A 26,095-nucleotide genomic window follows, 5' to 3' on the forward strand; every position below is an offset into this window, starting at 1 on the left:
GCCTGGTGAATTGCGCGAACGGCCATAACTTGCCCAAAAAACTTAAGACTTCCAAATTTTTCTATTTCTATCGTAAGACCATCGTCAAATCTTGGGGGACTGAGAAAATGAACCAATTTGGTCGAACCAGTTCAAAGTTATGAGTTCTTGAAAGCTCGGTGATGCCAAAAAGTTAAGCCTAATCGAGCGTGGTGCAAAAAACGAAAATTTCAAAATTTTTGTTCTTTTCTGTCTAAATTTTATTTTTTCAATATCGTATCACAGTTTTGGACTCAGAACAATTCCAACGAGCCCAAAACGACTTCTTTAGCTTCAGTGTTCGTGGAGTAATCATCAGTTGAAATTTTGGGGGAGCTGAAATTCGGCCATTTTGGAAGAAAATCGACCTAAAACCTAACTTTTAAGTTGGTGCAATTTTTTTCTTGCATTTTTCATAAAATGGGGTGCTCTCTGCTGTCGCAGAGTGCATTCAAAGAAACTTATCAAATAGATTTGAAAACTTACCTACTTAATAAGTTTATCACAACAATTAGGCTAAAAGCATCTATCAGTATCCTGGCTGGTATTCGACCATATGCCACTAACGTTGAGTGAGCGGCTATCATGCCATAGATGGTCATCTAAGACACCCTGTACACGCTCCGTAGGTTTTGACCAGCCGATTTGGCCATAAAACTCATTGGGCCAAAAAAATTCTCAAAATTGTCAATTTTTCAAATTTTGTTTGAATTGCATAAATTATAACGTGAGCGTGCAAAATTTTACATGGTATAAGAGCATATTTCTACTCTCGCGCGACGGCGAGTGTTTTAAAAGTAATGTACATAGTTATATGCTAGTCAGGATTAAAATGGAAGCGGAATTACTCAAATGCCTAAGGCAGAACCGCAGATTCTGTCTTTGTCCACATCGTTAAGCCCATGTCGTATGTAACGGCACAAACGCAGATGGTTATAATGTAGTCTACTGTACTCTTACGATAGATTTACTAGCCAGCAGGGGAGTTTTGTTAGGGCGAAGTGTCGTTATGGCTACCTCTTTTCAACTTTCCCCCTTGACCTTTCATAAGTTGGTCCGGGAGCAACCCAGCTCTCAACCCAGTCGGATAAATATAAATTTTTATGATGCGAGCTTGTTTTTCATTGTTGTGTTCAAGGCATGTACCAAAATTAGGAAAAGGTTTAGTTATCGCTTCTCGGCCTTTTGGCTAAGATCATGTGTAGTATCTGTTCTTGTCAGCTTAATATCTGGCATGCTGGGCATATCCTGGCACCAATATTAAACTGATTAATACTTCCCGAGTTAACACCGAAGCTTGCTTCAGTTGACTCACGGATTGTCCCGGTCTGACAATACCATCGGGAGCAGTCCACCTGAAAATTCTGAACCTGCAAATTATCTTAATAGAGTGAAGATGTCAGTATGAAGAGTCTAATTGAGCCTGGTGAATTGCGCGAACGGCCATAACTTGCCCAAAAAACTTAAGACTTCCAAATTTTTCTATTTCTATCGTAAGACCATCGTCAAATCTTGGGGGACTGAGAAAATGAACCAATTTGGTCGAACCAGTTCAAAGTTATGAGTTCTTGAAAGCTCGGTGATGCCAAAAAGTTAAGCCTAATCGAGCGTGGTGCAAAAAACGAAAATTTCAAAATTTTTGTTCTTTTCTGTCTAAATTTTATTTTTTCAATATCGTATCACAGTTTTGGACTCAGAACAATTCCAACGAGCCCAAAACGACTTCTTTAGCTTCAGTGTTCGTGGAGTAATCATCAGTTGAAATTTTGGGGGGAGCTGAAATTCGGCCATTTTGGAAGAAAATCGACCTAAAACCTAACTTTTAAGTTAGTGCAATTTTTTTCTTGCATTTTTCATAAAATGGGGTGCTCTCTGCTGTCGCAGAGTGCATTCAAAGAAACTTATCAAATAGATTTGAAAACTTACCTACTTAATAAGTTTATCACAACAATTAGGCTAAAAGCATCTATCAGTATCCTGGCTGGTATTCGACCATATGCCACTAACGTTGAGTGAGCGGCTATCATGCCATAGATGGTCATCTAAGACACCCTGTACACGCTCCGTAGGTTTTGACCAGCCGATTTGGCCATAAAACTCATTGGGCCAAAAAAATTCTCAAAATTGTCAGTTTTTCAAATTTTGTTTGAATTGCATAAATTATAACGTGAGCGTGCAAAATTTTACATGGTATAAGAGCATATTTCTACTCTCGCGCGAGGGCGAGTGTTTTAAAAGTAATGTACATAGTTATATGCTAGTCAGGATATAAATGGAAGCGGAATTACTCAAATGCCTAAGGCAGAACCGCAGATTCTGTCTTTGTCCACATCGTTAAGCCCATGTCGTATGTAACGGCACAAACGCAGATGGTTATAATGTAGTCTACTGTACTCTTACGATAGATTTACTAGCCAGCAGGGGAGTTTTGTTAGGGCGAAGTGTCGTTATGGCTACCTCTTTTCAACTTTCCCCCTTGACCTTTCATAAGTTGGTCCGGGAGCAACCCAGCTCTCAACCCAGTCGGATAAATATAAATTTTTATGATGCGAGCTGTTTTTTCATTGTTGTGTTCAAGGCATGTACCAAAATTAGGAAAAGGTTTAGTTATCGCTTCTCGGCCTTTTGGCTAAGATCATGTGTAGTATCTGTTCTTGTCAGCTTAATATCTGGCATGCTGGGCATAGCCTGGCACCAATATTAAACTGATTTTTACTTCCCGAGTTAACACCGAAGCTTGCTTCAGTTGACTCACGGATTTTCCCGGTCTTACACTACCATCGGGAGCAGTCCACCTGAAAATTCTGAACCTGCAAATTATCTTAATAGAGTGAAGATGTCAGTATGAAGAGTCTAATTGAGCCTGGTGAATTGCGCGAACGGCCATAACTTGCCCAAAAAACTTAAGACTTCCAAATTTTTCTATTTCTATCGTAAGACCATCGTCAAATCTTGGGGGACTGAGAAAATGAACCAATTTGGTCGAACCAGTTCAAAGTTATGAGTTCTTGAAAGCTCGGTTATGCCAAAAAGTTAAGCCTAATCGAGCGTTGTGCAAAAAACGAAAATTTCAAAATTTTTGTTCTTTTCTGTCTAAATTTTATTTTTTCAATATCGTATCACAATTTTGGACTCAGAACAATTCCAACGAGCCCAAAACGACTTCTTTAGCTTCAGTGTTCGTGGAGTAATCATCAGTTGAAATTTTGGGGGGAGCTGAAATTCGGCCATTTTGGAAGAAAATCGACCTAAAACCTAACTTTTAAGTTAGTGCAATTTTTTTCTTGCATTTTTCATAAAATGGGGTGCTCTCTGCTGTCGCAGAGTGCATTCAAAGAAACTTATCAAATAGATTTGAAAACTTACCTACTTAATAAGTTTATCACAACAATTAGGCTAAAAGCATCTATCAGTATCCTGGCTGGTATTCGACCATATGCCACTAACGTTGAGTGAGCGGCTATCATGCCATAGATGGTCATCTAAGACACCCTGTACACGCTCCGTAGGTTTTGACCAGCCGATTTGGCCATAAAACTCATTGGGCCAAAAAAATTCCCAAAATTGTCAATTTTTCAAATTTTGTTTGAATTGCATAAATTATAAGGTGAGCGTGCAAAATTTTACATGGTATAAGAGCATATTTCTACTCTCGCGCGAGGGCGAGTGTTTTAAAAGTAATGTACATAGTTATATGCTAGTCAGGATAAAAATGGAAGCGGAATTACTCAAATGCCTAAGGCAGAACCGCAGATTCTGTCTTTGTCCACATCGTTAAGCCCATGTCGTATGTAACGGCACAAACGCAGATGGTTATAATGTAGTCTACTGTACTCTTACGATAGATTTACTAGCCAGCAGGGGAGTTTTGTTAGGGCGAAGTGTCGTTATGGCTACCTCTTTTCAACTTTGCCCCTTGACCTTTCATAAGTTGGTCCGGGAGCAACCCAGCTCTCAACCCAGTCGGATAAATATAAATTTTTATGATGCGAGCTGTTTTTTCATTGTTGTGTTCAAGGCATGTACCAAAATTAGGAAAAGGTTTAGTTATCGCTTCTCGGCCTTTTGGCTAAGATCATGTGTAGTATCTGTTCTTGTCAGCTTAATATCTGGCATGCTGGGCATAGCCTGGCACCAATATTAAACTGATTTTTACTTCCCGAGTTAACACCGAAGCTTGCTTCAGTTGACTCACGGATTGTCCCGGTCTTGCACTACCATCGGGAGCAGTCCACCTGAAAATTCTGAACCTGCAAATTACCTTAATAGAGTGAAGATGTCAGTATGAAGAGTCTAATTGAGCCTGGTGAATTGCGCGAACGGCCATAACTTGCCCAAAAAAATTAAGACTTCCCAATTTTTCTATTTCTATCGTAAGACCATCGTCAAATCTTGGGGGATTGAGAAAATGAACCAATTTGGTCGAACCAGTTCAAAGTTATGAGTTCTTGAAAGCTCGGTGATGCCAAAAAGTTAAGCCTAATCGAGCGTGGTGCAAAAAACGAAAATTTCAAAATTTTTGTTCTTTTCTGTCTAAATTTTATTTTTTCATTATCGTATCACAATTTTGAACTCAGAACAATTCCAACGAGCCCAAAACGACTTCTTTAGCTTCAGTGTTCGTGGAGTAATCATCAGTTGAAATTTTGGGGGGAGCTGAAATTCGGCCATTTTGGAAGAAAATCGACCTAAAACCTAACTTTTAACTTAGTGCAATTTTTTTCTTGCATTTTTCATAAAATGGGGTGCTCTCTGCTGTCGCAGAGTGCATTCAAAGAAACTTATCAAATAGATTTGAAAACTTACCTACTTAATAAGTTTATCACAACAATTAGGCTAAAAGCATCTATCAGTATCCTGGCTGGTATTCGACCATATGCCACTAACGTTGAGTGAGCGGCTATCATGCCATAGATGGTCATCTAAGACACCCTGTACACGCTCCGTAGGTTTTGACCAGCCGATTTGGCCATAAAACTCATTGGGCCAAAAAAATTCTCAAAATTGTCAATTTTTCAAATTTTGTTTGAATTGCATAAATTATAACGTGAGCGTGCAAAATTTTACATGGTATAAGAGCATATTTCTACTCTCGCGCGAGGGCGAGTGTTTTAAAAGTAATGTACATAGTTATATGCTAGTCAGGATATAAATGGAAGCGGAATTACTCAAATGCCTAAGGCAGAACCGCAGATTCTGTCTTTGTCCACATCGTTAAGCCCATGTCGTATGTAACGGCACAAACGCAGATGGTTATAATGTAGTCTACTGTACTCTTACGATAGATTTACTAGCCAGCAGGGGAGTTTTGTTAGGGCGAAGTGTCGTTATGGCTACCTCTTTTCAACTTTCCCCCTTGACCTTTCATAAGTTGGTCCGGGAGCAACCCAGCTCTCAACCCAGTCGGATAAATATAAATTTTTATGATGCGAGCTGTTTTTTCATTGTTGTGTTCAAGGCATGTACCAAAATTAGGAAAAGGTTTAGTTATCGCTTCTCGGCCTTTTGGCTAAGATCATGTGTAGTATCTGTTCTTGTCAGCTTAATATCTGGCATGCTGGGCATAGCCTAGCACCAATATTAAACTGATTTTTACTTCCCGAGTTAACAGCGAAGCTTGCTTCAGTTGACTCACGGATTGTCCCGGTCTTACGCTACCATCGGGAGCAGTCCACCTGAAAATTCTGAACCTGCAAATTATCTTAATAGAGTGAAGATGTCAGTATGAAGAGTCTAATTGAGCCTGGTGAATTGCGCGAACGGCCATAACTTGCCCAAAAAACTTAAGACTTCCAAATTTTTCTATTTCTATCGTAAGACCATCGTCAAATCTTGGGGGACTGAGAAAATGTACCATTTTGGTCGAACCAGTTCAAAGTTATGAGTTCTTGAAAGCTCGGTGATGCCAAAAAGTTAAGCCTAATCGAGCGTGGTGCAAAAAACGAAAATTTCAAAATTTTTGTTCTTTTCTGTCTAAATTTTATTTTTTCAATATCGTATCACAATTTTGGACTCAGAACAATTCCAACGAGCCCAAAACGACTTCTTTAGCTTCAGTGTTCGTGGAGTAATCATCAGTTGAATCTTTGGGGGGAGCTGAAATTCGGCCATTTTGGAAGAAAATCGACCTAAATCCTAACTTTTAAGTTAGTGCAATTTTTTTCTTGCATTTTTCATAAAATGGGGTGCTCTCTGCTGTCGCAGAGTGCATTCAAAGAAACTTATCAAATAGATTTGAAAACATACCTACTTAATAAGTTTATCACAACAATTAGGCTAAAAGCATCTATCAGTATCCTGGCTGGTATTCGACCATATGCCACTAACGTTGAGTGAGCAGCTATCATGCCATCGATGGTCATCTAAGACACCCTGTACACGCTCCGTAGGTTTTGACCAGCCGATTTGGCCATAAAACTCATTGGGCCAAAAAAATTCTGAAAATTGTCAATTTTTCAAATTTTGTTTGAATTGCATAAATTATAACGTGAGCGTGCAAAATTTTACATGGTATAAGAGCATATTTCTACTCTCGCGCGAGGGCGAGTGTTTTAAAAGTAATGTACATAGTTATATGCTAGTCAGGATATAAATGGAAGCGGAATTACTCAAATGCCTAAGGCAGAACCGCAGATTCTGTCTTTGTCCACATCGTTAAGCCCATGTCGTATGTAACGGCACAAACGCAGATGGTTATAATGTAGTCTACTGTACTCTTAAGATAGATTTACTAGCCAGCAGGGGAGTTTTGTTAGGGCGAAGTGTCGTTTTGGCTACCTCTTTTCAACTTTCCCCCTTGACCTTTCATAAGTTGGTCCGGGAGCAACCCAGCTCTCAACCCAGTCGGATAAATATAAATTTTTATGATGCGAGCTGTTTTTTCATTGTTGTGTTCAAGGCATGTACCAAAATTAGGAAAAGGTTTAGTTATCGCTTCTCGGCCTTTTGGCTAAGATCATGTGTAGTATCTGTTCTTGTCAGCTTAATATCTGGCATGCTGGGCATAGCCTGGCACCAATATTAAACTGATTTTTACTTCCCGAGTTAACAGCGAAGCTTGCTTCAGGTGACTCACGGATTGTCCCGGTCTTACACTACCATCGGGAGCAGTCCACCTGAAAATTCTGAACCTGCAAATTATCTTAATAGAGTGAAGATGTCAGTATGAAGAGTCTAATTGAGCCTGGTGAATTGCGCGAACGGCCATAACTTGCCCAAAAAACTGAAGACTTCCAAATTTTTCTATTTCTATCGTAAGACCATCGTCAAATCTTGGGGGACTGAGAAAATGAACCATTTTGGTCGAACCAGTTCAAAGTTATGAGTTCTTGAAAGCTCGGTGATGCCAAAAAGTTAAGCCTAATCGAGCGTGGTGCAAAAAACGAAAATTTCAAAATTTTTGTTCTTTTCTGTCTAAATTTTATTTTTTCAATATCGTATCACAATTTTGGACTCAGAACAATTCCAACGAGCCCAAAACGACTTCTTTAGCTTCAGTGTTCGTGGAGTAATCATCAGTTGAATCTTTGGGGGGAGCTGAAATTCGGCCATTTTGGAAGAAAATCGACTTAAATCCTAACTTTTAAGTTAGTGCAATTTTTTTCTTGCATTTTTCATAAAATGGGGTGCTCTCTGCTGTCGCAGAGTGCATTCAAAGAAACTTATCAAATAGATTTGAAAACATACCTATTTAATAAGTTTATCACAACAATTAGGCTAAAAGCATCTATCAGTATCCTGGCTGGTATTCGACCATATGCCACTAACGTTGAGTGAGCAGCTATCATGCCATCGATGGTCATCTAAGACACCCTGTACACGCTCCGTAGGTTTTGACCAGCCGATTTGGCCATAAAACTCATTGGGCCAAAAAAATTCTGAAAATTGTCAATTTTTCAAATTTTGTTTGAATTGCATAATTATGTGAGCGTGCAAAATTTTACATGGTATAAGAGCATATTTCTACTCTCGCGCGAGGGCGAGTGTTTTAAAAGTAATGTACATAGTTATATGCTAGTCAGGATATAAATGGAAGCGGAATTACTCAAATGCCTAAGGCAGAACCGCAGATTCTGTCTTTGTCTACATCGTTAAGCCCATGTCGTATGTAACGGCACAAACGCAGATGGTTATAACGTAGTCTACTGTACTCTTACGATAGATTTACTAGCCAGCAGGGGAGTTTTGTTAGGGCGAAGTGTCATTATGGCTACCTCTTTTCAACTTTCCCCCTTGACCTTTCATAAGTTGGTCCGGGAGCAACCCAGCTCTCAACCCAGTCGGATAAATATAAATTTTTATGATGCGAGCTGTTTTTTCATTGTTGTGTTCAAGGCATGTACCAAAATTAGGAAAAGGTTTAGCTATCGCTTCTCGGCCTTTTGGCTAAGATCATGTGTAGTATCTGTTCTTGTCAGCTTAATATCTGGTATGCTGGGCATAGCCTGGCACCAATATTAAACTGATTTTTACTTCCCGAGTTAACACCGAAGCTTGCTTCAGTTGACTCACGGATTGTCCCGGTCTTACACTACCATCGGGAGCAGTCCACCTGAAAATTCTGAACCTGCAAATTATCTTAATAGAGTGAAGATGTCAGTATGAAGAGTCTAATTGAGCCTGGTGAATTGCGCGAACGGCCATAACTTGCCCAAAAAACTTAAGACTTCCAAATTTTTCTGTTTCTATCGTAATACCATCGTCAAATCTTGGGGGACTGAGAAATTGAACCAATTTGGTCGAACCAGTTCAAAGTTATGAGTTCTTGAAAGCTCGGTGATGCCAAAAAGTTAAGCCTAATCGAGCGTGGTACAAAAAACGAAAATTTCAAAATTTTTGTTCTTTTCTGTCTAAATTTTTTTTTTCAATATCGTATCACAATTTTGGACTCAGAACAATTCCAACGAGCCCAAAACGACTTCTTTAGCTTCAGTGTTCGTGGAGTAATCATCAGTTGAAATTTTGGGGGGAGCTGAAATTCGGCCATTTTGGAAGAAAATCGACCTAAAACCTAACTTTTAAGTTAGTGCAATTGTTTTCTTGCGTTTTTCATAAAATGGGGTGCTCTCTGCTGTCGCAGAGTGCATTCAAAGAAACTTATCAAATAGATTTGAAAACTTACCTATTTAATAAGTTTATCACAACAATTAGGCTAAAAGCATCTATCAGTATCCTGGCTGGTATTCGACCATATGCCACTAACGTTGAGTGAGCAGCTATCATGCCATCGATGGTCATCTAAGACACCCTGTACATGCTCCGTAGGTTTTGACCAGCCGATTTGGCCATAAAACTCATTGGGCCAAAAAAATTCTGAAAATTGTCAATTTTTCAAATTTTGTTTGAATTGCATAAATTATAACGTGAGCGTGCAAAATTTTACATGGTATAAGAGCATATTTCTACTCTCGCGCGAGGGCGAGTGTTTTAAAAGTAATGTACATAGTTATATGCTAGTCCGGATATAAATGGAAGCGGAATTACTCAAATGCCTAAGGCAGAACCGCAGATTCTGTCTTTGTCCACATCGTTAAGCCCATGTCGTATGTAACGGCACAAACGCAGATGGTTATAACGTAGTCTAATGTACTCTTACGATAGATTTACTAGCCAGCAGGGGAGTTTTGTTAGGGCGAACTGTCATTATGGCTACCTCTTTTCAACTTTCCCCCTTGACCTTTCATAAGTTGGTCCGGGAGCAACCCAGCTCTCAACCCAGTCGGATAAATATAAATTTTTATGATGCGAGCTGTTTTTTCATTGTTGTGTTCAAGGCATGTACCAAAATTAGGAAAAGGTTTAGCTATCGCTTCTCGGCCTTTTGGCTAAGATCATGTGTAGTATCTGTTTATGTCAGCTTAATATCTGGCATGCTGGGCATAGCCTGGCACCAATATTAAACTGATTTTTACTTCTCGAGTTAACACCGAAGCTTGCTTCAGTTGACTCACGGATTGTCCCGGTCTTACACTACCATCGGGCGCAGTCCACCTGAAAATTCTGAACCTGCAAATTACCTTAATAGAGTGAAGATGTCAGTATGAAGAGTCTAATTGAGCCTGGTGAATTGCGCGAACGGCCATAACTTGCCCAAAAAACTTAAAACTTCCAAATTTTTCTATTTCTATCGTAAGACCATCGTCAAATCTTGGGGGACTGAGAAAATGAACCAATTTGGTCGAACCAGTTCAAAGTTATGAGTTCTTGAAAGCTCGGTGATGCCAAAAAGTTAAGCCTAATCGAGCGTGGTGCAAAAAATGAAAATTTCAAAATTTTTGTTCTTTTCTGTCTAAATTTTATTTTTTCAATATCGTATCACATTTTTGGACTCAGAACAATTCCAACGAGCCCAAAACGACTTCTTTAGCTTCAGTGTTCGTGGAGTAATCATCAGTTGAAATTTTGGGGGGAGCTGAAATTCGGCCATTTTGGAAGAAAATCGACCTAAAACCTAACTTTTAAGTTAGTGCAATTTTTTTCTTGCATTTTTCATAAAATGGGGTGCTCTCTGCTGTCGCAGAGTGCATTCAAAGAAACTTATCAAATAGATTTGAAAACTTACCTATTTAATAAGTTTATCACAACAATTAGGCTAACAGCATCTATCAGTATCCTGGCTGGTATTCGACCATATGCCACTAACGTTGAGTGAGCGGCTATCATGCCATAGATGGTCATCTAAGACACCCTGTACACGCTCCGTAGGTTTTGACCAGCCGATTTGGCCATAAAACTCATTGGGCCAAAAAAATTCTGAAAATTGTCAATTTTTCAAATTTTGTTTGAATTGCATAAATTATAACGTGAGCGTGCAAAATTTTACATGGTATAAGAGCATATTTCTACTCTCGCGCGAGGGCGAGTGTTTTAAAAGTAATGTACATAGTTATATGCTAGTCAGGATATAAATGGAAGCGGAATTACTCAAATGCCTAAGGCAGAACCGCAGATTCTGTCTTTGTCCACATCGTTAAGCCCATGTCGTATGTAACGGCACAAACGCAGATGGTTATAACGTAGTCTACTGTACTCTTACGATAGATTTACTAGCCAGCAGGGGAGTTTTGTTAGGGCGAAGTGTCATTATGGCTACCTCTTTTCAACTTTCCCCCTTGACCTTTCATAAGTTGGTCCGGGAGCAACCCAGCTCTCAACCCAGTCGGATAAATATAAATTTTTATGATGCGAGCTGTTTTTTCATTGTTGTGTTCAAGGCATGTACCAAAATTAGGAAAAGGTTTAGCTATCGCTTCTCGGCCTTTTGGCTAAGATCATGTGTAGTATCTGTTCTTGTCAGCTTAATATCTGGCATGCTGGGCATAGCCTGGCACCAATATTAAACTGATTTTTACTTCCCGAGTTAACACCGAAGCTTGCTTCAGTTGACTCACGGATTGTCCCGGTCTTACACTACCATCGGGAGCAGTCCGCCTGAAAATTCTGAACCTGCAAATTACGTTAATAGAGTGAAGATGTCAGTATGAAGAGTCTAATTGAGCCTGGTGAATTGCGCGAACGGCCATAACTTGCCCAAAAAACTTAAGACTTCCAAATTTTTCTATTTCTAGCGTAAGACCATTGTCAAATCTTGGGGGACTGAGAAAATGAACCAATTTGGTCGAACCAGTTCAAAGTTATGAGTTCTTGAAAGCTCGGTGATGCCAAAAAGTTAAGCCTAATCGAGCGTGGTGCAAAAAATGAAAATTTCAAAATTTTGGTTCTTTTCTGTCTAAATTTTTTTTTTTCAATATCGTATCACAATTTTGGACTCAGAACAATTCCAACGAGCCCAAAACGACTTCTTTAGCTTCAGTGTTCGTGGAGTAATCATCAGTTGAAATTTTGGGGGGAGCTGAAATTCGGCCATTTTGGAAGAAAATCGACCTAAAACCTAACTTTTAAGTTAGTGCAATTTTTTTCTTGCATTTTTCATAAAATGGGGTGCTCTCTGCTGTCGCAGAGTGCATTCAAAGAAATTTATCAAATAGATTTGAAAACTTACCTACTTAATAAGTTTATCACAACAATTAGGCTAAAAGCATCTATCAGTATCCTGGCTGGTATTCGACCATATGCCACTAACGTTGAGTGAGCGGCTATCATGCCATAGATGGTCATCTAAGACACCCTGTACACGCTCCGTAGGTTTTGACCAGCCGATTTGGCCATAAAACTCATTGGGCCAAAAAAATTCTGAAAATTGTCAATTTTTCAAATTTTGTTTGAATTGCATAAATTATAACGTGAGCGTGCAAAATTTTACATGGTATAAGAGCATATTTCTACTCTCGCGCGAGGGCGAGTGTTTTAAAAGTAATGTACATAGTTATATGCTAGTCAGGATATAAATGGAAGCGGAATTACTCAAATGCCTAAGGCAGAACCGCAGATTCTGTCTTTGTCCACATCGTTAAGCCCATGTCGTATGTAACGGCACAAACGCAGATGGTTATAACGTAGTCTACTGTACTCTTACGATAGATTTACTAGCCAGCAGGGGAGTTTTGTTAGGGCGAAGTGTCATTATGGCTACCTCTTTTCAACTTTCCCCCTTGACCTTTCATAAGTTGGTCCGGGAGCAACCCAGCTCTCAACCCAGTCGGATAAATATAAATTTTTATGATGCGAGCTGTTTTTTCATTGTTGTGTTCAAGGCATGTACCAAAATTAGGAAAAGGTTTAGCTATCGCTTCTCGGCCTTTTGCCTAAGATCATGTGTAGTATCTGTTCTTGTCAGCTTAATATCTGGCATGCTGGGCATAGCCTGTCACCAATATTAAACTGATTTTTACTTCCCGAGTTAACACCGAAGCTTGCTTCAGTTGACTCACGGATTGTCCCGGTCTTACACTACCATCGGGAGCAGTCCACCTGAAAATTCTGAACCTGCAAATTATCTTAATAGAGTGAAGATGTCAGTATGAAGAGTCTAATTGAGCCTGGTGAATTGCGCGAACGGCCATAACTTGCCCAAAAAACTTAAGACTTCCAAATTTTTCTATTTCTATCGTAAGACCATCGTCAAATCTTGGGGCACTGAGAAAATGAACCAATTTGGTCGAACCAGTTCAAAGTTATGAGTTCTTGAAAGCTCGGTGATGCCAAAAAGTTAAGCCTAATCGAGCGTGGTGCAAAAAACTAAAATTTCAAAATTTTTGTTCTTTTCTGTCTAAATCTTATTTTTTCAATATCGTATCACAGTTTTGGACTCAGAAAAATTCCAACGAGCCCAAAACGACTTCTTTAGCTTCAGTGTTCGTGGAGTAATCATCAGTTGAAATTTTGGGGGGAGCTGAAATTCGGCCATTTTGGAAGAAAATCGACCTAAAACCTAACTTTTAAGTTAGTGCAATTTTTTTCTTGCATTTTTCATAAAATGTAGTGCTCTCTGCTGTCGCAGAGTGCATTCAAAGAAACTTATCAAATAGATTTGAAAACTTACCTATTTAATAAGTTTATCACAACAATTAGGCTAAAAGCATCTATCAGTATCCTGGCTGGTATTCGACCATATGCCACTAACGTTGAGTGAGCGGCTATCATGCCATAGATGGTCATCTAAGACACCCTGTACACGCTCCGAAGGTTTTGACCAGCCGATTTGGCCATAAAACTCATTGGGCCAAAAAAATTCTGAAAATTGTCAATTTTTCAAATTTTGTTTGAATTGCATAAATTATAACGTGAGCGTGCAAAATTTTACATGGTATAAGAGCATATTTCTACTCTCGCGCGAGGGCGAGTGTTTTAAAAGTAATGTACATAGTTATATGCTAGTCAGGATATAAATGGAAGCGGAATTACTCAAATGCCTAAGGCAGAACCGCAGATTCTGTCTTTGTCCACATCGTTAAGCCCATGTCGTATGTAACGGCACAAACGCAGATGGTTATAACGTAGTCTACTGTACTCTTACGATAGATTTACTGGCCATCAGGGGAGTTTTGTTAGGGCGAAGTGTCATTATGGCTACCTCTTTTCAACTTTCCCCCTTGACCTTTCATAAGTTGGTCCGGGAGCAACCCAGCTCTCAACCCAGTCGGATAAATATAAATTTTTATGATGCGAGCTGTTTTTTCATTGTTGTGTTCAAGGCATGTACCAAAATTAGGAAAAGGTTTAGCTATCACTTCTCGGCCTTTTGGCTAAGCTCATGTGTAGTATCTGTTCTTGTCAGCTTAATATCTGGCATGCTGGGCATAGCCTGGCACCAATATTAAACTGATTTTTACTTCCCGAGTTAACACCAAAGCTTGCTTCAGTTGACTCACGGATTGTCCCGGTCTTACACTACCATCGGGAGCAGTCCGCCTGAAAATTCTGAACCTGCAAATTACCTTAATAGAGTGAAGATGTCAGTATGAAGAGTCTAATTGAGCCTGGTGAATTGCGCGAACGGCCATAACTTGCCCAAAAAACTTAAGACTTCCAAATTTTTCTATTTCTATCGTAAGACCATTGTCAAATCTTGGGGGACTGAAAAAATGAACCAATTTTGTCGAACCAGTTCAAAGTTATGAGTTCTTGAAAGCTCGGTGATGCCAAAAAGTTAAGCCTAATCGAGCGTGGTGCAAAAAACAAAAATTTCAAAAATTTTGTTCTTTTCTGACTAAATTTTATTTTTTCAATATCGTATCACAATTTTGGACTCAGAACAATTCCAACGAGCCCAAAACGACGTCTTTAGCTTCAGTGTTCGTGGAGTAATCATCAGTTGAAATTTTGGGGGGAGCTGAAATTCGGCCATTTTGGAAGAAAATCGACCTAAAAGCTAACTTTTAATTTAGTGCAATTTTTTTCTTGCATTTTTCATAAAATGGGGTGCTCTCTGCTGTCGCAGAGTGCATTCAAAGAAACTTATCAAATAGATTTGAAAACTTACCTATTTAATAAGTTTATCACAACAATTAGGCTAAAAGCATCTATCAGTATCCTGGCTGGTATTCGACCATATGCCACTAACGTTGAGTGAGCGGCTATCATGCCATAGATGGTCATCTAAGACACCCTGTACACGCTCCGTAGGTTTTGACCAGCCGATTTGGCCATAAAACTCATTGGGCCAAAAATATTCTGAAATATGTCAATTTTTCAAATTTTGTTTGAATTGCATAAATTATAACGTGAGCGTGCAAAATTTTACATGGTATAAGAGCATATTTCTACTCTCGCGCGAGGGCGAGTGTTTTAAAAGTAATGTACATAGTTATATGCTAGTCAGGATATAATTGGAAGCGGAATTACTCCAATGCCTCAGGCAGAACCGCAGATTCTGTCTTTGTCCACATCGTTAAGCCCATGTCGTATGTAACGGCACAAACGCAGATGGTTATAACGTAGTCTACTGTACTCTTACGATAGATTTACTAGCCAGCAGGGGAGTTTTGTTAGGGCGAAGTGTCATTATGGCTACCTCTTTTCAACTTTCCCCCTTGACCTTTCATAAGTTGGTCCGGGAGCAACCCAGCTCTCAACCCAGTCGGATAAATATAGATTTTTATGATGCGAGCTGTTTTTTCATTGTTGTGTTCAAGGCATGTACCAAAATTAGGAAAAGGTTTAGCTATCGCTTCTCGGCCTTTTGGCTAAGATCATGTGTAGTATCTGTTCTTGTCAGCTTAATATCTGGCAAGCTGGGCATAGCCTGGCACCAATATTAAACTGATTTTTACTTCCCGAGTTAATACCGAAGCTTGCTTCAGTTGACTCACGGATTGACCCGGTTTTCGACTACCATCGGGAGCAGTCCACCTGAAAATTCTGAACCTGCAAATTACCTTAATAGAGTGAAGATGTCAGTATGAAGAGTCTAATTGAGCCTGGTGAATTGCGCGAACGGCCATAACTTGCCCAAAAAACTTAACACTTCCAAATTTTGCTATTTCTATCGTAAGACCATCGTCAAATCTTGGGGGACTGAGAAAATGAACCAATTTTGTCGAACCAGTTCAAAGTTATGAGTTCTTGAAAGCTCGGTGATGCCAAAAAGTTAAGCCTAATCGAGCGTGGTGCAAAAAACGAAAATTTCAAAATTTTTGTTCTTTTCTGTCTAAATTTCATTTTTTCAATATCGTATCACAATTTTGGACTCAGAACTATTCCAACGAGCCCAAAACGACTTCTTTAGCTTCAGTGTTCGTGGAGAAATCATCAGTTGAAATTTTGGGGGGAGCTGAAATTCGGCCATTTTGGAAGAAAATCGACCTAAAAGCTAACTTTTAAGTTAGTGCAATTTTTTTCTTGCATTTTTTATAAAATGGGGTGCTCTCTGCTGTCGCAGAGTGCATTCAAAGAAACTTATCAAAAAGATTTGAAAACTTACCTATTTAATAAGTTTGTCACAACAATTAGGCTAAAAGCATCTATCATTATCCTGGCTGGTATTCGACCATATGCCACTAACGTTGAGTGAGCGGCTATCATGCCATAAATGGTCATCTAAGACACCTTGTACACGCTCCGTAGGTTTTGACCAGCCGATTTGGCCATAAAACTCATTGGGCCAAAAAAATTCTGAAAATTGTCAATTTTTCAAATTTTGTTTGAATTGCATAAATTATAACGTGAGCGTGCAAAATTTTACATGGTATAAGAGCATATTTCTACTCTCGCGCGAGGGCGAGTGTTTTAAAAGTAATGTACATAGTTATATGCTAGTCAGGATATAAATGGAAGCGGAATTACTCAAATGCCTAAGGCAGAACCGCAGATTCTGTCTTTGTCCACATCGTTAAGCCCATGTCGTATGTAACGGCACAAACGCAGATGGTTATAACGTAGTCTACTGTACTCTTACGATAGATTTACTAGCCAGCAGGGGAGTTTTGTTAGGGCGAAGTGTCATTATGGCTACCTCTTTTCAACTTTCCCCCTTGACCTTTCATAAGTTGGTCCGGGAGCAACCCAGCTCTCAACCCAGTCGGATAAATATAAATTTTTATGATGCGAGCTGTTTTTTCATTGTTGTGTTCAAGGCATGTACCAAAATTAGGAAAAGGTTTAGCTATCACTTCTCGGCCTTTTGGCTAAGATCATGTGTAGTATCTGTTCTTGTCAGCTTAATATCTGGCATGCTGGGCATAGCCTGGCACCAATATTAAACTGATTTTTACTTCCCGAGTTAACACCAAAGCTTGCTTCAGTTGACTTACGGATTTTCCCGGTCTTACACTACCATCGGGAGCAGTCCACCTGAAAATTCTGAACCTGCAAATTACCTTAATAGAGTGAAGATGTCAGTATGAAGAGTCTAATTGAGCCTGGTGAATTGCGCGAACGGCCATAACTTGCCCAAAAAACTTAAAACTTCCAAATTTTTCTATTTCTATCGTAAGACCATCGTCAAATCTTGGGGGTCTGAGAAAATGAACCAATTTCGTCGAACCAGTTCAAAGTTATGAGTTCTTGAAAGCTCGGTGATGCCAAAAAGTTAAGCCTAATTGAGCGTGGTGCAAAAAACAAAAATTTCAAAATTTTTGTTCTTTTCTGTCTAAATTTTATTTTTTCAATATCTTATCACAATTTTGGACTCAGAACAATTCGAACGAGCCCAAAACGATTTCTTTAGCTTCAGTGTTCGTGGAGTAATCATCAGTTGAAATTTTGGGGGGAGCTGAAATTCGGCCATTTTGGAAGAAAATCGACCTAAAAGCTAACTTTTAATTTAGTGCAATTATTTTCTTGCATTTTTCATAAAATGGGGTGCTCTCTGCTGTCGCAGAGTGCATTCAAAGAAACTTATCAAATAGATTTGAAAACTTACCTATTTAATAAGTTTATCACAACAATTAGGCTAAAAGCATCTATCAGTATCCTGGCTGGTATTCGACCATATACCACTAACGTTGAGTGAGCGGCTATCATGCCATAGATTGTCATCTAAGACACCCTGTACACGCTCCGTAGGTTTTGACTAGCCGATTTGGCCATAAAACTCATTGGGCCAAAAAAATTCTGAAAATTGTCAATTTTTCAAATTTTGTTTGAATTGCATAAATTATAACGTGAGCGTGCAAAATTTTACATGGTATAAGAGCATATTTCTACTCTCGCGCGAGGGCGAGTGTTTTAAAAGTAATGTACATAGTTATATGCTAGTCAGTTTATAAATGGAAGCGGAATTACTCCAATGCCTCAGGCAGAACCGCAGATTCTGTCTTTGTCCACATCGTTAAGCCCATGTCGTATGTAACGGCACAAACGCAGATGGTTATAACGTAGTCTACTGTACTCTTACGATAGATTTACTAGCCAGCAGGGGAGTTTTGTTAGGGCGAAGTGTCATTATGGCTACCTCTTTTCAACTTTCCCCCTTGACCTTTCATAAGTTGGTCCGGGAGCAACCCAGCTCTCAACCCAGTCGGATAAATATAAATTTTTATGATGCGAGCTGTTTTTTCATTGTTGTGTTCAAGGCATGTACCAAAATTAGGAAAAGGTTTAGCTATCGCTTCTCGGCCTTTTGGCTAAGATCATGTGTAGTATCTGTTCTTGTCAGCTTAATATCTGGCATGCTGCGCATAGCCTGGCACCAATATTAAACTGATTTTTACTTCCCGAGTTAACACCAAAGCTTGCTTCAGTTGACTCACGGATTGTCCCGGTCTTACACTACCATCGGGAGCAGTCCACCTGAAAATTCTGAACCTGCAAATTACCTTAATAGAGTGAAGATGTCAGTATGAAGAGTCTAATTGAGCCTGGTGAATTGCGCGAACGGCCATAACTTGCCCAAAAAACTTAAAACTTCCAAATTATTCTATTTCTATCGTAAGACCATCGTCAAATCTTGGGGGTCTGAGAAAATGAACCAATTTCGTCGAACCAGTTCAAAGTTATGAGTTCTTGAAAGCTCGGTGATGCCAAAAAGTTAAGCCTAATCGAGCGTGGTGCAAAAAACAAAAATTTCAAAATTTTTGTTCTTTTCTTTCTAAATTTTATTTTTTCAATATCGTATCACAATTTTGGACTCAGAACAATTCCAACGAGCCCAAAACGATTTCTTTAGCTTCAGTGTTCGTGGAGTAATCATCAGTTGAAATTTTGGGGGGAGCTTAAATTCGGCCATTTTGGAAGAAAATCGACCTAAAAGCTAACTTTTAATTTAGTGCAATTTTTTTCTTGCATTTTTCATAAAATGGGGTGCTCTCTGCTGTCGCAGAGTGCATTCAAAGAAACTTATCAAATAGATTTGAAAACTTACCTATTTACTAAGTTTATCACAACAATTAGGCTAAAAGCATCTATCAGTATCCTGGCTGGTATTCGACCATATGCCACTAACGTTGAGTGAGCGGCTATCATGCCATAGATGGTCATCTAAGACACCTTGTACACGCTCCGTAGGTTTTGACCAGCCGATTTGGCCATAAAACTCATTGGGCCAAAAATATTCTGAAAATTGTCAATTTTTCAAATTTTGTTTGAATTGCATAAATTATAACGTGAGCGTGCAAAATTTTACATGGTATAAGAGCATATTTCTACTCTCGCGCGAGGGCGAGTGTTTTAAAAGTAATGTACATAGTTATATGCTAGTCAGGATATAAATGGAAGCGGAATTACTCCAATGCCTCAGGCAGAACCGCAGATTCTATCTTTGTCCACATCGTTAAGCCCATGTCGTATGTAACGGCACAAACGCAGATGGTTATAACGTAGTCTACTGTACTCTTACGATAGATTTACTAGCCAGCAGGGGAGTTTTGTTAGGGCGAAGTGTCATTATGGCTACCTCTTTTCAACTTTCCCCCTTGACCTTTCATAAGTTGGTCCGGGAGCAACCCAGCTCTCAACCCAGTCGGATAAATATAAATTTTTATGATGCGAGCTGTTTTTTCATTGTTGTGTTCAAGGCATGTACCAAAATTAGGAAAAGGTTTAGCTATCGCTTCTCGGCCTTTTGGCTAAGATCATGTGTAGTATCTGTTCTTGTCAGCTTAATATCTGGCATGCTGGGCATAGCCTGGCACCAATATTAAACTGATTTTACTTCCCGAGTTAACACCGAAGCTTGCTTCAGTTGACTCACGGATTGTCCCGGTCTTACACTACCATCAGGAGCAGTCCACCTGAAAATTCTGAACCTGCAAATTACCTTAATAGAGTGAAGATGTCAGTATGAAGAGTCTAATTGAGCCTGGTGAATTGCGCGAACGGCCATAACTTGCCCAAAAAACTTAACACTTCCAAATTTTGCTATTTCTATCGTAAGACCATCGTCAAATCTTGGGGGACTGAGAAAATGAACCAATTTTGTCGAACCAGTTCAAAGTTATGAGTTCTTGAAAGCTCGGTGATGCCAAAAAGTTAAGCCTAATCGAGCGTGGTGCAAAAAACAAAAATTTCAAAATTTTTGTTCTTTTCTGTCTAAATTTTATTTTTTCAATATCGTATCACAATTTTGGACTCAGAACAATTCCAACGAGCCCAAAACGACTTCTTTAGCTTCAGTGTTCGTGGAGTAATCATCAGTTGAAATTTTGGGGGAGCTGAAATTCGGCCATTTTGGAAGAAAATCGACCTAAAAGCTAACTTTTAATTTAGTGCAATTTTTTTCTTGCATTTTTCATAAAATGGGGTGCTCTCTGCTGTCGCAGAGTGCATTCAAAGAAACTTTTCAAATAGATTTGAAAACTTACCTATTTAATAAGTTTATCACAACAATTAGGCTAAAAGCATCTATCAGTATCCTGGCTGGTATTCGACCATATGCCACTAACGTTGAGTGAGCGGCTATCATGCCATAGATGGTCATCTAAGACACCCTGTACACGCTCCGTAGGTTTTGACCAGCCGATTTGGCCATAAAACTCATTGGGCCAAAAATATTCTGAAAATTGTCAATTTTTCAAATTTTGTTTGAATTGCATAAATTATAACGTGAGCGTGCAAAATTTTACATGGTATAAGAGCATATTTCTACTCTCGCGCGAGGGCGAGTGTTTTAAAAGTAATGTACATAGTTATATGCTAGTCAGAATATAAATGGAAGCGGAATTACTCCAATGCCTCAGGCAGAACCGCAGATTCTGTCTTTGTCCACATCGTTAAGCCCATGTCGTATGTAACGGCACAAACGCAGATGGTTATAACGTAGTCTACTGTACTCTTACGATAGATTTACTAGCCAGCAGATGAGTTTTGATAGGGCGAAGTGTCATTATGGCTACCTCTTTTCAACTTTCCCCCTTGACCTTTCATAAGTTGGTCCGGGAGCAACCCAGCTCTCAACCCAGTCGGATAAATATAAATTTTTATGATGCGAGCTGTTTTTTCATTGTTGTGTTCAAGGCATGTACCAAAATTAGGAAACGGTTTAGCTATCGCTTCTCGGCCTTTTGGCTAAGATCATGTGTAGTATCTGTTCTTGTCAGCTTAATATCTGGCATGCTGCGCATAGCCTGGCACCAATATTAAACTGATTTTTACTTCCCGAGTTAACACCGAAGCTTGCTTCAGTTGACTCACGGATTGTCCCGGTCTTACACTACCATCGGGAGCAGTCCACCTGAAAATTCTGAACCTGCAAATTACCTTAATAGAGTGAAGATGTCAGTATGAAGAGTCTAATTGAGCCTGGTGAATTGCGCGAACGGCCATAACTTGCCCAAAAAACTTAACACTTCCAAATTTTGCTATTTCTATCGTAAGACCATCGTCAAATCTTGGGGGACTGAGAAAATGAACCAATTTTGTCGAACCAGTTCAAAGTTATGAGTTCTTGAAAGCTCGGTGATGCCAAAAAGTTAAGCCTAATCGAGCGTGGTGCAAAAAACGAAAATTTCAAAATTTTTGTTCTTTCTGTCTAAATTTCATTTTTTCAATATCGTATCACAATTTTGGACTCAGAACTATTCCAACGAGCCCAAAACGACTTCTTTAGCTTCAGTGTTCGTGGAGAAATCATCAGTTGAAATTTTGGGGGGAGCTGAAATTCGGCCATTTTGGAAGAAAATCGACCTAAAAGCTAACTTTTAAGTTAGTGCAATTTTTTCTTGCATTTTTTATAAAATGGGGTGCTCTCTGCTGTCGCAGAGTGCATTCAAAGAAACTTATCAAATAGATTTGAAAACTTACCTATTTAATAAGTTTGTCACAACAATTAGGCTAAAAGCATCTATCAGTATCCTGGCTGGTATTCGACCATATGCCACTAACGTTGAGTGAGCGGCTATCATGCCATAAATGGTCATCTAAGACACCTTGTACACGCTCCGTAGGTTTTGACCAGCCGATTTGGCCATAAAACTCATTGGGCCAAAAAAATTCTGAAAATTGTCAATTTTTCAAATTTTGTTTGAATTGCATAAATTATAACGTGAGCGTGCAAAATTTTACATGGTATAAGAGCATATTTCTACTCTCGCGCGAGGGCGAGTGTTTTAAAAGTAATGTACATAGTTATATGCTAGTCAGGATATAAATGGAAGCGGAATTACTCAAATGCCTAAGGCAGAACCGCAGATTCTGTCTTTGTCCACATCGTTAAGCCCATGTCGTATGTAACGGCACAAACGCAGATGGTTATAATGTAGTCTACTGTACTCTTACGATAGATTTACTAGCCAGCAGGGGAGTTTTGTTAGGGCGAAGTGTCGTTATGGCTACCTCTTTTCAACTTTCCCCCTTGACCTTTCATAAGTTGGTCCGGGAGCAACCCAGCTCTCAACCCAGTCGGATAAATATAAATTTTTATGATGCGAGCTGTTTTTTCATTGTTGTGTTCAAGGCATGTACCAAAATTAGGAAAATGTTTAGTTATCACATCTCGGCCTTTTGGCTAAGATCATGTGTAGTATCTGTTCTTGTCAGCTTAATATCTGGCATGCTGGGCATAGCCTGGCACCATTATTAAACTGATTTTTACTTCCCGAGTTAACACCGAAGCTTGCTTCAGTTGACTCACGGATTGTCCCGGTCTTACACTACCATCGGGAGCAGTCCACCTGAAAATTCTGAACCTGCAAATTACCTTAATAGAGTGAAGATGTCAGTATGAAGAGTCTAATTGAGACTGGTGAATTGCGCGAACGGCCATAACTTGCCCAAAAAACTTAACACTTCCAAATTTTGCTATTTCTATCGTAAGACCATCGTCAAATCTTGGGGGACTGAGAAAATGAACCAATTTTGTCGAACCAGTTCAAAGTTATGAGTTCTTGAAAGCTCGGTGATGCCAAAAAGTTAAGCCTAATCGAGCGTGGTGCAAAAAACGAAAATTTCAAAATTTTTGTTCTTTTCTGTCTAAATTTTATTTTTTCAATATCGTATCACAATTTTGGACTCAGAACTATTCCAACGAGCTCAAAACGACTTCTTTAGCTTCAGTGTTCGTGGAGTAATCATCAGTTGAAATTTTGGGGGGAGCTGAAATTCGGCCATTTTGGAAGAAAATCGACCTAAAAGCTAACTTTTAAGTTAGTGCAATTTTTTCTTGCATTTTTTATAAAATGGGGTGCTCTCTGCTGTCGCAGAGTGCATTCAAAGAAACTTATCAAATAGATTTGAAAACTTACCTATTTAATAAGTTTGTCACAACAATTAGGCTAAAAGCATCTATCAGTATCCTGGCTGTTATTCGACCATATGCCACTAACGTTGAGTGAGCAGCTATCATGCCATAGATGGTCATCTAAGACACCCTGTACACGCTCCGTAGGTTTTGACCAGCCGATTTGGCCATAAAACTCATTGGGCCAAAAAAATTCTGAAAATTGTCAATTATTCAAATTTTGTTTGAATTGCATAAATTATAACGTGAGCGTGCAAAATTTTACATGGTATAAGAGCATATTTCTACTCTCGCGCGAGGGCGAGTGTTTTAAAAGTAATGTACATAGTTATATGCTAGTCAGGATATAAATGGAAGCGGAATTACTCAAATGCCTAAGGCAGAACCGCAGATTCTGTCTTTGTCTACATCGTTAAACCCATGTCGTATGTAACGGCACAAACGCAGATGGTTATAACGTAGTCTACTGTACTCTTACGATAGATTTACTAGCCAGCAGGGGAGTTTTGTTAGGGCGAAGTGTCATTATGGCTACCTCTTTTCAACTTTCCCCCTTGACCTTTCATAAGTTGGTCCGGGAGCAACATAGCTCTCAACCCAGTCGGATAAATATAAATTTTTATGATGCGAGCTGTTTTTTCATTGTTGTGTTCAAGGCATGTACCAAAATTAGGAAAAGGTTTAGCTATCGCTTCTCGGCCTTTTGGCTAAGATCATGTGTAGTATCTGTTCTTGTCAGCTTAATATCTGGCATGCTGGGCATAGCCTGGCACCAATATTAAACTGATTTTTACTTCCCGAGTTAACATCGAAGCTTGCTTCAGTTGACTCACGGATTGTCCCGGTCTTACACTACCATCGGGAGCAGTCCACCTGAAAATTCTGAACCTACAAATTACCTTAATAGAGTGAAGATGTCAGTATGAAGAGTCTAATTGAGACTAGTGAATTGCGCGAACGGCCATAACTTGCCCAAAAAACTTAAGACTTCCAAATTTTGCTATTTCTATCGTAAGACCATCGTCAAATCTTGGGGGACTGAGAAAATGAATCAATTTTGTCGAACCAGTTCAAAGTTATGAGTTCTTGAAAGCTCGGTGATGCCAAAAAGTTAAGCCTAATCGAGCGTGGTGCAAAAAAACGAAAATTTCAAAATTTTTGTTATTTTCTGTCTAAATTTTAATTTTTCAATATCGTATCACAATTTTGGACTCAGAACAATTCCAACGAGCTCAAAACGACTTCTTTAGCTTCAGTGTTCGTGGAGTAATCATCAGTTGAAATTTTGGGGGGAGCTGAAATTCGGCCTTTTTGGAAGAAAATCGACCTAAAAGCTAACTTTTACGTTAGTACAATTTTTTTCTTGCATTTTTCATAAAATGGGGTGCTCTCTGCTGTCGCAGAGTGCATTCAAAGAAACTTATCAAATAGATTTGAAAACTTACCTATTTAATAAGTTTATCACAACAATTAGGCTAAAAGCATCTATCAGTATCCTGGCTGGTATTCGACCATATGCCACTAACGTTGAGTGAGCGGCTATCATGCCATAGATGGTCATCTAAGACACCCTGTACACGCTCCGTAGGTTTTGACCAGCCGATTTGGCCATAAAACTCATTGGGCCAAAAAAATTCTGAAAATTGTCAATTTTTCAAATTTTGTTTGAATTGCATAAATTATAACGTGAGCGTGCAAAATTTTACATGGTATAAGAGCATATTTCTACTCTCGCGCGAGGGCGAGTGTTTTAAAAGTAATGTACATAGTTATATGCTAGTCAGGATATAAATGGAAGCGGAATTACTCAAATGCCTAAGGCAGAACCGCAGATTCTGTCTTTGTCTACATCGTTAAGCCCATGTCGTATGTAACGGCACAAACGCAGATGGTTATAACGTAGTCTACTGTACTCTTACGATAGATTTACTAGCCAGCAGGGGAGTTTTGTTAGGGCGAAGTGTCATTATGGCTACCTCTTTTCAACTTTCCCCCTTGACCTTTCATAAGTTGGTCCGAGAGCAACATAGCTCTCAACCCAGTCGGATAAATATAAATTTTTATGATGCGAGCTGTTTTTTCATTGTTGTGTTCAAGCATGTACCAAAATTAGGAAAAGGTTTAGCTATCGCTTCTCGGCCTTTTGGCTAAGATCATGTGTAGTATCTGTTCTTGTCAGCTTAATATCTGGCATGCTGGGCATAGCCTGGCACCAATATTAAACTGATTTTTACTTCCCGAGTTAACACCGAAGCTCGCTTCAGTTGACTCACGGATTGTCCCGGTCTTACACTACCATCGGGAGCAGTCCACCTGAAAATTCTGAACCTGCAAATTACCTTAATAGAGTGAAGATGTCAGTATGAAGAGTCTAATTGAGACTGGTGAATTGCGCGAACGGCCATAACTTGACCAAAAAACTTAAGACTTCCAAATTTTGCTATTTCTATCGTAAGACCATCGTCAAATCTTGGGGGACTGAGAAAATGAATCAATTTCGTCGAACCAGTTCAAAGTTATGAGTTCTTGAAAGCTCGGTGATGCCAAAAAGTTAAGCCTAATCGA

General features: G+C 39.2%; 18 non-coding genes across 18 annotated transcripts; all 18 read left to right on the forward strand.

The window, feature by feature from the left end:
- Positions 1 to 1,187: 1,187 nt before the first annotated feature.
- Positions 1,188 to 1,378, forward strand: LOC134849712 (U2 spliceosomal RNA). The gene has a single exon (XR_010163723.1). It is a non-coding gene; the product is annotated as a U2 spliceosomal RNA (small nuclear RNA).
- A 1,249-nt stretch (positions 1,379 to 2,627) lies between these two features.
- Positions 2,628 to 2,818, forward strand: LOC134849494 (U2 spliceosomal RNA). The gene has a single exon (XR_010163511.1). It is a non-coding gene; the product is annotated as a U2 spliceosomal RNA (small nuclear RNA).
- Positions 2,819 to 4,067: 1,249 nt separating this feature from the next.
- On the forward strand, positions 4,068 to 4,258 carry LOC134849280 (U2 spliceosomal RNA). Its single transcript, XR_010163306.1, has one exon. It is a non-coding gene; the product is annotated as a U2 spliceosomal RNA (small nuclear RNA).
- A 1,249-nt stretch (positions 4,259 to 5,507) lies between these two features.
- On the forward strand, positions 5,508 to 5,698 carry LOC134849457 (U2 spliceosomal RNA). The gene has a single exon (XR_010163475.1). It is a non-coding gene; the product is annotated as a U2 spliceosomal RNA (small nuclear RNA).
- A 1,249-nt stretch (positions 5,699 to 6,947) lies between these two features.
- On the forward strand, positions 6,948 to 7,138 carry LOC134849492 (U2 spliceosomal RNA). Its single transcript, XR_010163509.1, has one exon. It is a non-coding gene; the product is annotated as a U2 spliceosomal RNA (small nuclear RNA).
- A 1,245-nt stretch (positions 7,139 to 8,383) lies between these two features.
- Positions 8,384 to 8,574, forward strand: LOC134849449 (U2 spliceosomal RNA). The gene has a single exon (XR_010163467.1). It is a non-coding gene; the product is annotated as a U2 spliceosomal RNA (small nuclear RNA).
- A 1,248-nt stretch (positions 8,575 to 9,822) lies between these two features.
- On the forward strand, positions 9,823 to 10,013 carry LOC134849640 (U2 spliceosomal RNA). The gene has a single exon (XR_010163654.1). It is a non-coding gene; the product is annotated as a U2 spliceosomal RNA (small nuclear RNA).
- A 1,249-nt stretch (positions 10,014 to 11,262) lies between these two features.
- LOC134849452 (U2 spliceosomal RNA) lies at positions 11,263 to 11,453 on the forward strand. The gene has a single exon (XR_010163470.1). It is a non-coding gene; the product is annotated as a U2 spliceosomal RNA (small nuclear RNA).
- Positions 11,454 to 12,702: 1,249 nt separating this feature from the next.
- Positions 12,703 to 12,893, forward strand: LOC134849707 (U2 spliceosomal RNA). Its single transcript, XR_010163718.1, has one exon. It is a non-coding gene; the product is annotated as a U2 spliceosomal RNA (small nuclear RNA).
- Positions 12,894 to 14,142: 1,249 nt separating this feature from the next.
- Positions 14,143 to 14,333, forward strand: LOC134849727 (U2 spliceosomal RNA). The gene has a single exon (XR_010163737.1). It is a non-coding gene; the product is annotated as a U2 spliceosomal RNA (small nuclear RNA).
- Positions 14,334 to 15,582: 1,249 nt separating this feature from the next.
- On the forward strand, positions 15,583 to 15,773 carry LOC134849600 (U2 spliceosomal RNA). The gene has a single exon (XR_010163615.1). It is a non-coding gene; the product is annotated as a U2 spliceosomal RNA (small nuclear RNA).
- Positions 15,774 to 17,022: 1,249 nt separating this feature from the next.
- On the forward strand, positions 17,023 to 17,213 carry LOC134849662 (U2 spliceosomal RNA). Its single transcript, XR_010163676.1, has one exon. It is a non-coding gene; the product is annotated as a U2 spliceosomal RNA (small nuclear RNA).
- A 1,249-nt stretch (positions 17,214 to 18,462) lies between these two features.
- Positions 18,463 to 18,653, forward strand: LOC134849624 (U2 spliceosomal RNA). Its single transcript, XR_010163638.1, has one exon. It is a non-coding gene; the product is annotated as a U2 spliceosomal RNA (small nuclear RNA).
- A 1,249-nt stretch (positions 18,654 to 19,902) lies between these two features.
- On the forward strand, positions 19,903 to 20,092 carry LOC134849664 (U2 spliceosomal RNA). Its single transcript, XR_010163678.1, has one exon. It is a non-coding gene; the product is annotated as a U2 spliceosomal RNA (small nuclear RNA).
- A 1,248-nt stretch (positions 20,093 to 21,340) lies between these two features.
- Positions 21,341 to 21,531, forward strand: LOC134849531 (U2 spliceosomal RNA). The gene has a single exon (XR_010163548.1). It is a non-coding gene; the product is annotated as a U2 spliceosomal RNA (small nuclear RNA).
- Positions 21,532 to 22,778: 1,247 nt separating this feature from the next.
- On the forward strand, positions 22,779 to 22,969 carry LOC134849501 (U2 spliceosomal RNA). The gene has a single exon (XR_010163518.1). It is a non-coding gene; the product is annotated as a U2 spliceosomal RNA (small nuclear RNA).
- Positions 22,970 to 24,217: 1,248 nt separating this feature from the next.
- LOC134849281 (U2 spliceosomal RNA) lies at positions 24,218 to 24,408 on the forward strand. Its single transcript, XR_010163307.1, has one exon. It is a non-coding gene; the product is annotated as a U2 spliceosomal RNA (small nuclear RNA).
- Positions 24,409 to 25,657: 1,249 nt separating this feature from the next.
- LOC134849477 (U2 spliceosomal RNA) lies at positions 25,658 to 25,848 on the forward strand. The gene has a single exon (XR_010163494.1). It is a non-coding gene; the product is annotated as a U2 spliceosomal RNA (small nuclear RNA).
- Positions 25,849 to 26,095: the final 247 nt, after the last annotated feature.

Source organism: Symsagittifera roscoffensis, chromosome 6 (assembly GCF_963678635.1).
Source record: "Symsagittifera roscoffensis chromosome 6, txSymRosc1.1, whole genome shotgun sequence".
NCBI lineage: Eukaryota > Metazoa > Xenacoelomorpha > Acoela > Convolutidae > Symsagittifera > Symsagittifera roscoffensis.